Source organism: Pinus tabuliformis, chromosome X (genome assembly GCF_031772625.1).
Source record: "Pinus tabuliformis cultivar Carrire ecotype Pingquan chromosome X, CPIR1, whole genome shotgun sequence".
NCBI classification, from domain to species: Eukaryota; Viridiplantae; Streptophyta; class Pinopsida; order Pinales; family Pinaceae; genus Pinus; species Pinus tabuliformis.
The window spans coordinates 119,297,301-119,307,075 of record NC_142308.1 but is presented as its reverse complement, the minus strand read 5'-3'; positions in this window follow the sequence as shown (position 1 = coordinate 119,307,075).

Below are 9,775 nucleotides of genomic sequence, written 5' to 3'. Positions count from 1 at the left end.
GCAATGATATATCAGCTCGTTAGGTAGAGGTGCTCTGGGAGTTAGATCGATTGAATGCTTGACCTGACAGTGCAAGGGTACCCCTGTGGGTGAGGAGAAGATGTCCTTGTATTCTTCCATGATCTTATCCACCTACTTCTACTACATGGAGGAACCCTTCCAGGGGCCATGGATGTGGCCATGATCTTCCCCTTACTTTGAGAGCGAATCAGAAAAAAAAAAAAACTTCTCAGTCTGGGAGATGATCTTACTGCATTGCTTAGCAAAGATCAAAGAGATGGTGGTAGGTGGGGCTACCTCCAGTATCCTGTATAACTTATTACCCAAATAAATAATAACAGTGTGAGGCCTCAACTCATATACAACATGACGCTTCCACAAGTATGGTTGGCCTAATAATACATCACAAACTTCAAGAGGAGCAACATCACACAATACCTCATCTGTGAAGGGCTTGATGTTGTAGGGAAGGAGGCACTACAGGCCGACGTGGAGATCTCGTCCTTAGTGAAGCCACCCGATGGTGTACGTTGCAGGTGTGGTGTGGTCAGTAGGCCCAATCAATTCATGACCTATTTTTAAATGAAGTTCTTTTGGCTCCCATTGTCGACAATGAATTGTAGCAATGAACCTTTCACTCACATTTGTGAGAAGAAGAGACGCTCCCCCTCCTTTGGATCTTCAGGCTCAATCTTCTAGATCTTGGTGGTGGCAACAGTGGCGCTATGATCCGCATTAATAATATGATTCCCTTTTTAATATCCATTTTCGGGTTTTGACTCAAGGTCAGAACATGCATTTGATTCTGAAGCCTTCATCTCGGCCACCTGTGACTGCTTGGCCCGACACTCACTTGTGTTGTGAGTGGGTCTCTTATGGAACTCACACCACCTTCATGTGTCCTTCTTTGTCTTTGTGGTGTTGTTCTTTGTTTGTATATTTGATAGGTTTTCCTTGATCACCTCGCCTTGGATTTGTCCTTTATTATGTGATTTGGGGGCGCCTTTCCCTTGCTTCAGATCCGCAGATCCAAAGTCTCATTTTTTTCTGTTTAAACTTTTGCTCGATCTTGATAGTGTATCGGTAGGGGACACTAAGCACGTAGATGTCTAGGAACTCCATCTCGTCCTTGATGTATTTTTGCAGACAAACACGGTATTTGAGTACCAGATGCTGCTCATTATCCTTGATACCCAAATTTGTGTGAAGGGTATGAAAAATATTTGTGAACTCTGGTACATCTTGGTCCCTCCTATGCGGTAGTGTAGTCCACTTTATGTACTTATATTCATATCTCCCGACAGGGTAATACTACTCCTTGATGGCATCTCAGAAAGAGTTCCAAGTGGGTGCAACTGAAAATAGTGAGGGTTCCCCCTCATCCTTCTGCTCACAACAGGTTTCCCACCAGTCCTTGACGTGGGGGGAAACTTTGAAGAGTGAAAAAGTAATCTTTTCCTTATTGGAAAAATTATGAACTGAAAAATACCCTTCCAACAAATTTAACCATCTATCTACGACATATGCATCGATCTAGCCTTCAAATATGAGAATATCAAAGTTGATTTGTACCTTAAAGGGAGTGGTGTCTCCAGAGTGGCTTCCAGATGAAGATGCATCATCTATGGGTATCCGCCGAAGGATTTGGGTGAAGTTGTCCATCATCGCGTTCCTCTGTCGCTTGAGGGCTTCTTCCAAAAATATTTTGAAGGGATCTCCTGCTCTCTTTTCTTTATTTTCTTCCACCATAGGAGGTCGTCGTCGTTTGTGAGGCTGGTCTTGCGAAGGTTCAACCAGTTCGAGCCCTAACTCCTTATACCCTGACCTCATTGGGGACAAGCAAAGAAAAACAGAGAAAGAGCAGACTGCTTTGATACCATTGATCCAGAATTATGCAGAAATGCAACAAAATACAAATATAAACATAAACACAGAGATGCAACAAGAATAAATCTTCATTTCATTAATATCAAAGAACTAAAATATGCTTATATACAGAATATAAATAAATTAGCTCGAGTGATGGTAGCTTATTTTTTAGAAGAGATGTGGCGGCTACATGCCTCTGAAATGCATTACAATGAGGTTAGAAGGCCTACTTATTTTTGAGAAACAATGGAAAACCATAAACATCCAAAAAACTAACCCTAGGAGATGAAGTGCGAAAACTATGGGCCCCGTTGGGGTAAATTGGTACATCAACTTCACGGGGTCGTAACTTTGGCATACGATCTCCATTTGATGCACACGATACCTTGTTAGAAATATCTATCTGGGGACTATTACTTTCAACTACAAATGTCAATCATAATCTTATGTTTTCCCGTTTTCCAAAAAAAACGACGTTTAGGGCCTCAAAACGACTCTGAAAGTTCAAAACCCAAAGAACTTCAAAAAATAGTAAATTGTGCTACAATTAAGGAAACTGAAAAACTAAAAGAAACAATGGTGGGGGTCCAAGTGGAATAGGCTGGTGGCCACCAATATACACTGGATTATGTTGGCACTTGGTCGTGGAGTTCAAAGAACCGAGGGCGAGGAGCAGGTCTAGCACCCAAGTGCTATGAGTATTTCGGAGGTCGGAATTTCGGAACTCCTCCAAAATTGAATTAAGAGGAAGTCCTGATACAGGGAGCTTCGATGTGGTAGCGCTTGGTCATAGAAGCTAGAGAACCAAGGGCACAGTGCTAGAATACAAGGAGATAGGCCCCCAACAGGTCCTAAAGGGATTAGCACCTAAAAGCTATGTCGCTGGTCATGACACCCAGTCCCATGGTGAAAAACAAGAGAGGCTAACCAAGAGGGGCTCAGAATATTAGAATCTTTCATTTTCGTAACAACAAAATAATAAGAAGTTACGATATGTGGGGAGCCTCGAAATTGCAACACGATGGAATATGAAGCCACTGGTCATAGGTAGCGGTCCTATGGAGGGGAAACAGGAAAAGGGGCTAAGAAAGAAGGAGCTAAAGGCACTTTGGAATATTGTAATATCATAACATTGTTTTAATAAAAGTTATGATGAGTGGAGCTCTGATAGTGTAGCACTGAGTGTATGCAGATGGATGAGTCAGAAACTAAATAAGTGTGTGCAGGAGAGTTGTTGCAAAAGTAATGGCGACTGTAGAGATTGTTTGGTCAAGACAAAAAGGACCATGATTTTGCAGGGAAGAGTGTTGGGCCTACCTTAAGCTGAGAAAGATACCTTTGATCTTCCTGTGCACGTCTCATAAATTAAATGAAGAACAAAGAAGCCATGTCGAAGTACAATCAAGCTCTTTCAAGCCATCAATAAACATGGAGAGCCTTGGGGACAGGAGATTTGTTCATAGAGAGGACAATGCCTGGTTGAAGTGTGCCAGTGGCATGAGAATTAATTATCAGTATGGAGAAACACTCAGGTACCCATTCTTAGTGGTTATGGCAACAACAGTGTCCAAGACATACGCAACAATAAAATGAAGAGGCCATGCAAAGATACACTCAGGCAGTGTGGAAACAAACAATAAAGGAAACATCAAGCAAAGTGCAACAAAGGAACACAACCCAAGATTTCCATTGAGCAAGATGGGGGGGGGTATGCAACATTGTTGTGAGAGATAAAAGCAGAGAGCTCTATGGGTGTAAGTGCGGTGTTGTGTGAAGAAAAGTGAGCCAGTTCTGCAAAGAGGAGGCTGAGAGCACCTATGCACAGAAAAGAGACCCCGAGAGAGAGTGTTGTTGTGTGAGAAATGCCAAAGGTGCCTATGCAGAGGGAGAAGGTCGAGAGAGGTTGTGCTGATGTGAGAGGCCATGAGAGAGAGAGTATGTGTGTTATGTGAAAGGTTGAGTGTTGATTGTATGTATTGAGAGTAGAGGGCCGAGAGAAAAGATCCTGGATGAGTAAGTTGCTGCAGAGTGGGATAATTGCTGAGAAGAGCTACATGAGTGACTATTGTTGAGCAGAACAGTAGGTTGCTACAGAATGAGCAGAGTGATCAGAGGACAAATAACATAACTGAAAACAGGTAGAGTAGCTGCCATAGACAAATAACATCTAGTTCCTTATTGAGTGTGGGTTGGAGCCTACATATAGGAAGTTGGTGCTTCCATATCTAGTGGGTGCTTGAGAAGGCTTGGGGGTTGGTGCCTCCTGCAAGTTGGTGCTTGCATAAATCCAAGGAGATACAAGTTAGTGCTTGCATAAATCCAAGGAGCTACAAGTTGGTGCTTGCAACAAATCCATGAATTTGGTGCTTCACATGGTGCTTCTGGTAAGTTGGACAAGTGTCTACAAACAAAGGGAGTTGGTGCTTCCTGCTAGTGGGTGCTAGCAAACAATTAAAGGGAGTTGGTGCTTCTTGTGAGTGGTGGCTTACAAACAGATTGATGTAATAGAGTAGGCGCTCTTGTTATTACATCAATAACAAGAACAAGCTTTGGTGGTTTTTGTGGTGCCACATATATGTTGTTGTTGGATGGTTGCCAAGTTTGAATGAAAATTAAATTGGCATAAAATAATTAAACGTTAGCCTTAATACTGATTCACCCCCCCTCTCAGTATTAACATTGTTCCCAACAACATTTACATGCTTGATTGGAAGCACGCAGAGTTAAAATTCCAAGAATAGAAAAAATAAACAAAATTAGTGGCACTTTAGAGGTCATATTTTGTAGCCCATAAGTCATATTTTGGCAAATGACCAATAAAAGAAAGGATTTTTTGAGTTGCAGGATTATTGTATGTAGGAGTTAAATGCGGGAAACTATATACAGGGATAATATACATTATTGGCATGTAGGAACAACATTTCCTCATGGTTGAGGCACAATAATTCCAACGTGGCATGAATTTGTGCATATTTTCTACGTTTCATGAGAAATTGCAATTAATGTTTGTGTATTTAGATGAATGCTTGCCTGCATATGATTGATGTTGTTCTTTTTAAATTAAGAACATGTGTATATGAATCAAGGTTAATTGATGCTAATATTAATGTTATTTGATTGATATCCTCTAGATATCATGTTAGTGGAGTTGTTAGTGCATGCTCATTGGCATGGAGCAAGGACCTCTTGATCTAGTTGTTGTACAGAGGGCACCAAAAGTATGGAGGAAGCCCAGGAGGAAGCCAAGGAAGAGGACATCGATTGCGAAAGTCTGCTGGCATATACGAATTGTAGATATATCATGCACTGAGGACAGTGCATAAAATAAGAGGGGAGGAATGTAATACCCCCATCGTTCATAATGTAATTAAATATTATTATTTAGGTTGGTGAGCCAAAATGATATTATGAGGCCTGTGTGCCCATGTAATGAAATTAAATATATTGTGGGGTCAACGTGCCTAGATATTTATAAGCCTGTAAAGGTTGTGAGGCCTTAGAGCTTGAATTGTAATTAATGTAATAAAATATTATAAATAATAATAATAAAATAAGGTTAGTTGCAGAGCCCACTCCATGAAAAGAGTATGGGGGCACAACTCCATAGAAAAAGATAACAATTGTGACCTTTCGGTGAAAGGTACGCCTTGGGGCCCATGCAGCTCTAGTGAGTGCTACTTGGTTAGTTAAGACAAAGCAGTTATAAAAAGGGATTATTACTCATTATTCATTATTCAGCCAGTGATGGCTAGAGGGGGGATTAGTCAGTGAGTCCTGGGGTGGACTCTGAGACTAACTGAGGGCTAGTGAGTCTTAGGGTTGGTCTCTCGACTAGCCGAGGTGCGGTTATTAAGTTAATTGTGTCGTATGGATGCATCTTGTTATGATGGGAGTCCCTATGTTGGCTCCTGGAGCCTGATGCTTTGAGAGTTTTTTTGGCCTTATTTATGGCTTGGCGGCCATGAAGTTCTGCTGTGAACTGAATGTCAGTTTATGGCCTGAAGCCTTGAAGCAACACGATTGTTGGGTTGGTACCTTGGTAATTATCATGGAGGGTGCCTAGAGCCCTGGAGCAGTGTGAATGTTGGGTTGGAACCTTAGCCATAGATGTGTGGATATTTTCAATTACTAATGCCTTTGGAATTGTCGTACCAGCTCAAGGGTGACCCAACAATTGAGTTCATGAAACATCAAATATATGGCTGGGTGGAACATGGAGAGCCCATAGCCAGTTGGTTTTCCATTACAGATAAGTGATCATCTTATGTGTATTATTCTCTTAATTATGTGTTATGATATATGAATATTGAGTTCAATGGTTTAAACCCTAGATTTGGGGTTATTTGTTAAACGTCGTTAATTAATTATGTATTTCACTCTGCAATGTATTTGTGTGCCATCTCTTACAATTGAATGCTTTTTTGTAATGTAAACACTAGATGTTGAGTGGGAATTGGTATTGTGTTTATGAGTTCTTGCTAATTAGGGATTTGGGTGCTAAATGTGATTATTAAGTATACATTGTATTATGACTTGTATAAAAAGCCTAAAGCTGTGTAAAATTCAGTGGATGAAGTACTGTGATGATTGATTATTAATTATACATGTTCAATGAATTCAAAGTTGGGGTTAACACCCAGGTGGTTGAATTACGATGAGCTCTATCCATGAGTAAAGGGTAATGGAAATTATTAAGAACGAGCTTCTGTAATAATATTGGTGAATTTATGGATGAGGTTGCGTAGTGTTGCCTGGCGGGAGGTTGGGGACATTACATCTCCTTTAAGACTTCATTTATAGATTTTAAAGAGGAGTTTTATATTCAAAACATGCACATGTCTAATATATTGAACCTTATATTGAGGTTTCTTAAGCTCTTGACTGGTGCACTAGTTGAATAACTTGTCATTTATGATTAACTATTCTTTGTAAAGATAAACTCAAGTGTAGTAGATATGATTATTATGGGTCATGTCTATATCGGGTATAACTATAGTTTGTTGAGAGTAGCGAGTAGAAATTACACTGATGGAAATTCAATAATAGAATTTGTTGGACACAATATGTGTCTAGCACAAATTGTCCTTCTAAACATATACAATAGGAAATATTAATACATATACAAGAGGAAATATAAGGTAGAAAGAAAATTAATTTGCAAAGAAACCACTACAAATTAGTTCTAATTATTTATATATCTATTAATATTCTAATTACTTAGATATTTGTTTTATGCATTTTATTTAAGCATGCAAATTTTGTATGCCAATCTTTTTATTTTGATACTTTAATGTTGGTGGGTTCAAAAGTTGTAGGAAGATGCAATATGGAGAGAAACAATTAAACAGTGATATGGAGAGAAATAGTTGGACACTTCTATTTTAAAGGTATGTTTCCCTCTAGTTGCAATCACATTTAACACATTCGATAGGAGGAAGCATGGCTTTATGAACACCTTCATAGTTAAATTAGGATTTTTTATAGTTTTTTCCATTACTTTATCTCAAAATTGCCATTGATGTTGAACATGCAAGCCTGAAGAAACCTTCAAAAGGACTGATGATTTCTTGACGAGTAGGGAGAGTTATGAGCTAAATGATTCATTTAGGATAAGTATTTTGGTGATTCTCTTCACCTCTCCATATAAAGATTTGCTTTTCCACTAGATTTGTTTTTTTATACTAGTGGAAGAATCTTCAAAGTGAAGTGAAAGTAATATATCCAAAAAGTACAATGCAAAAGGTAGTAAGGTGAATAGATGAGCAAAGGTTCTACCATGCATGGAATGGATTATATCACTAGGGAAGATAACTTAGTTGAGAAAATATTGGTTTGGTAGTGATGAGAAATGATAAATAAATAGTTAAGCATTGAATGCGGTGGGCTTTATGGAGGAGATAATGTTGTTCTCTCAATGAAAAGCTGGCCAACATATGAAAAGCCACACAAAGAAACAATTTAAATTACACATAACACTTATGTTACGTTGAAAAATAAAAAATAAATTACTTTTATAAAAAAATTAATAACATAATATGGATTAATGTTAGAGTTGAACTTCAATTTAATGTAATGTAAATATATAATAACTTTTGTAAGTTTATTTATTTCATCACAAAAATGATTCATGGCTTTAATATGAGTTGAAATAAAACATGAGATTGGTGAAACAAAATCCACAAAATCCATATAAATATTTGATAATTTTAATTAAACAAAAAAAATAGACAATAAAATATAAAGATAAACTTTGACTTAAACACCCTATTTTGTGTAAAAAATGATTCATTGCTTAATATATGAATTGAAAATAAAATATGAAATTGGTAAAACAAAATCCATAAAATCCAAGTAAATATGTGATAATTTTAATTAAACAAAAACACAAACAATAAAATACGGAGATAAACTTTCACGTAAACACCCTATTTTGTTTGCAAAAGTTACTTGGAAAATTAATCTAATTAAATATAAATATATAATAATTTTGATAATATAACTTTGATATATTTATATTTGATAATATAAATATATAATAACTTTCATAAGTTTATTTATTTCAACACAAAGATGGTTCATTGCTTTTGCTTTAATATAAGTGAAATAAACACCAATTTTGATGGTTGGGAAAACAATATTTATGTAAATATTTGATAATTGTAATTTAGGAAAAAAAAGAGAAAATATGGAGAAAAGCTTTGGATTAAACACCCTAACACAAAATGAAATGCAAGGGATATTTGTATAGTGTCAGAGTATTAAGCTGGTCAATACTTTGTCCCTCTCCCTAAGCATCAAGTACCAAGTATCACGAAATATACTTTAATAATTGTATTTTTTTAAAAATATTTTTACCACTTAGCATTATTCTATATTTAAGTTCCTGCATGCTTTAACTTTGATGACAAATTATCATTCAAATCCTCAAAACATTCAATCTTTAATATATGTTACAGATATTACCATTCTAAAGACTCCTCGGAATTGGGGATGCATACTGAACGGAATGGAATCAGGGAGGGACGATCATAACGATTTGTTTTAGGGCATCTATTTGAAGACAAGGAAGGCAAGTGGACATGTCAATACTCCTTCCATTTTCATATTTCCTGCCGATCAACAATATGATTACTATGCTAAGGTATGGAGGCTACACATTCAATGGCTTCCCCCACCCATGGTCTAATTCGTAGACGACGAATTTCGGAGAGCCCGCTACAACAACATTGTAACGACAAACTCGAAGTGTATTAACATTATATAGACTACATATTTCTTGAAATAGGTTGGACAACAAATGCATTCAAACATGACAAAGGAATAAGAAATTTCGGAATATGTGGAGACAAATTATTTAGGACAAGTGAAAATTGTCTCATCTGCCAAAGCTCGGAAGTGGGTTTGGGTCAATGCCAAACAATATCGGGGCATTTTAAAATGAAGAATAGCCCATCTAAAATGGGAGCAAACAAGGAAGAAACGGTCTAAAAAGAAAAGTACTCGAGCCCTTCGCAAAAAGCACTCAAACAAGTCTCCTCTACAAGCACGTGGCAACAAGAAGTCCAAAGGAAAAGTCATTGATGATTCTGCCTTATATAGTCCCACATCCACACCTCTCACCTGGTCATCTGATCTTTATGTGAAAGAATTGTTAAATGCAAAACAAAGGTTGGAGGTTTTAGAAGCTAAAGGGCAGGAAAGAGATCATAAAATTCATATAATAACAGCTGAGAACAAGGCTTTAGCAGAAAGCAATAAAGTTTTAAAAGAACAAGTGACATTGCTATAGGAAGCTCTCCTGATAGGGAAGACAGAATGACAACGCATGAAGGCGGATGTGCAAAACATAAAGAAATCTGTAGTGGAAAGTACAGAGGTGGTGAGTGTGAAATCATCCCAGGATAAA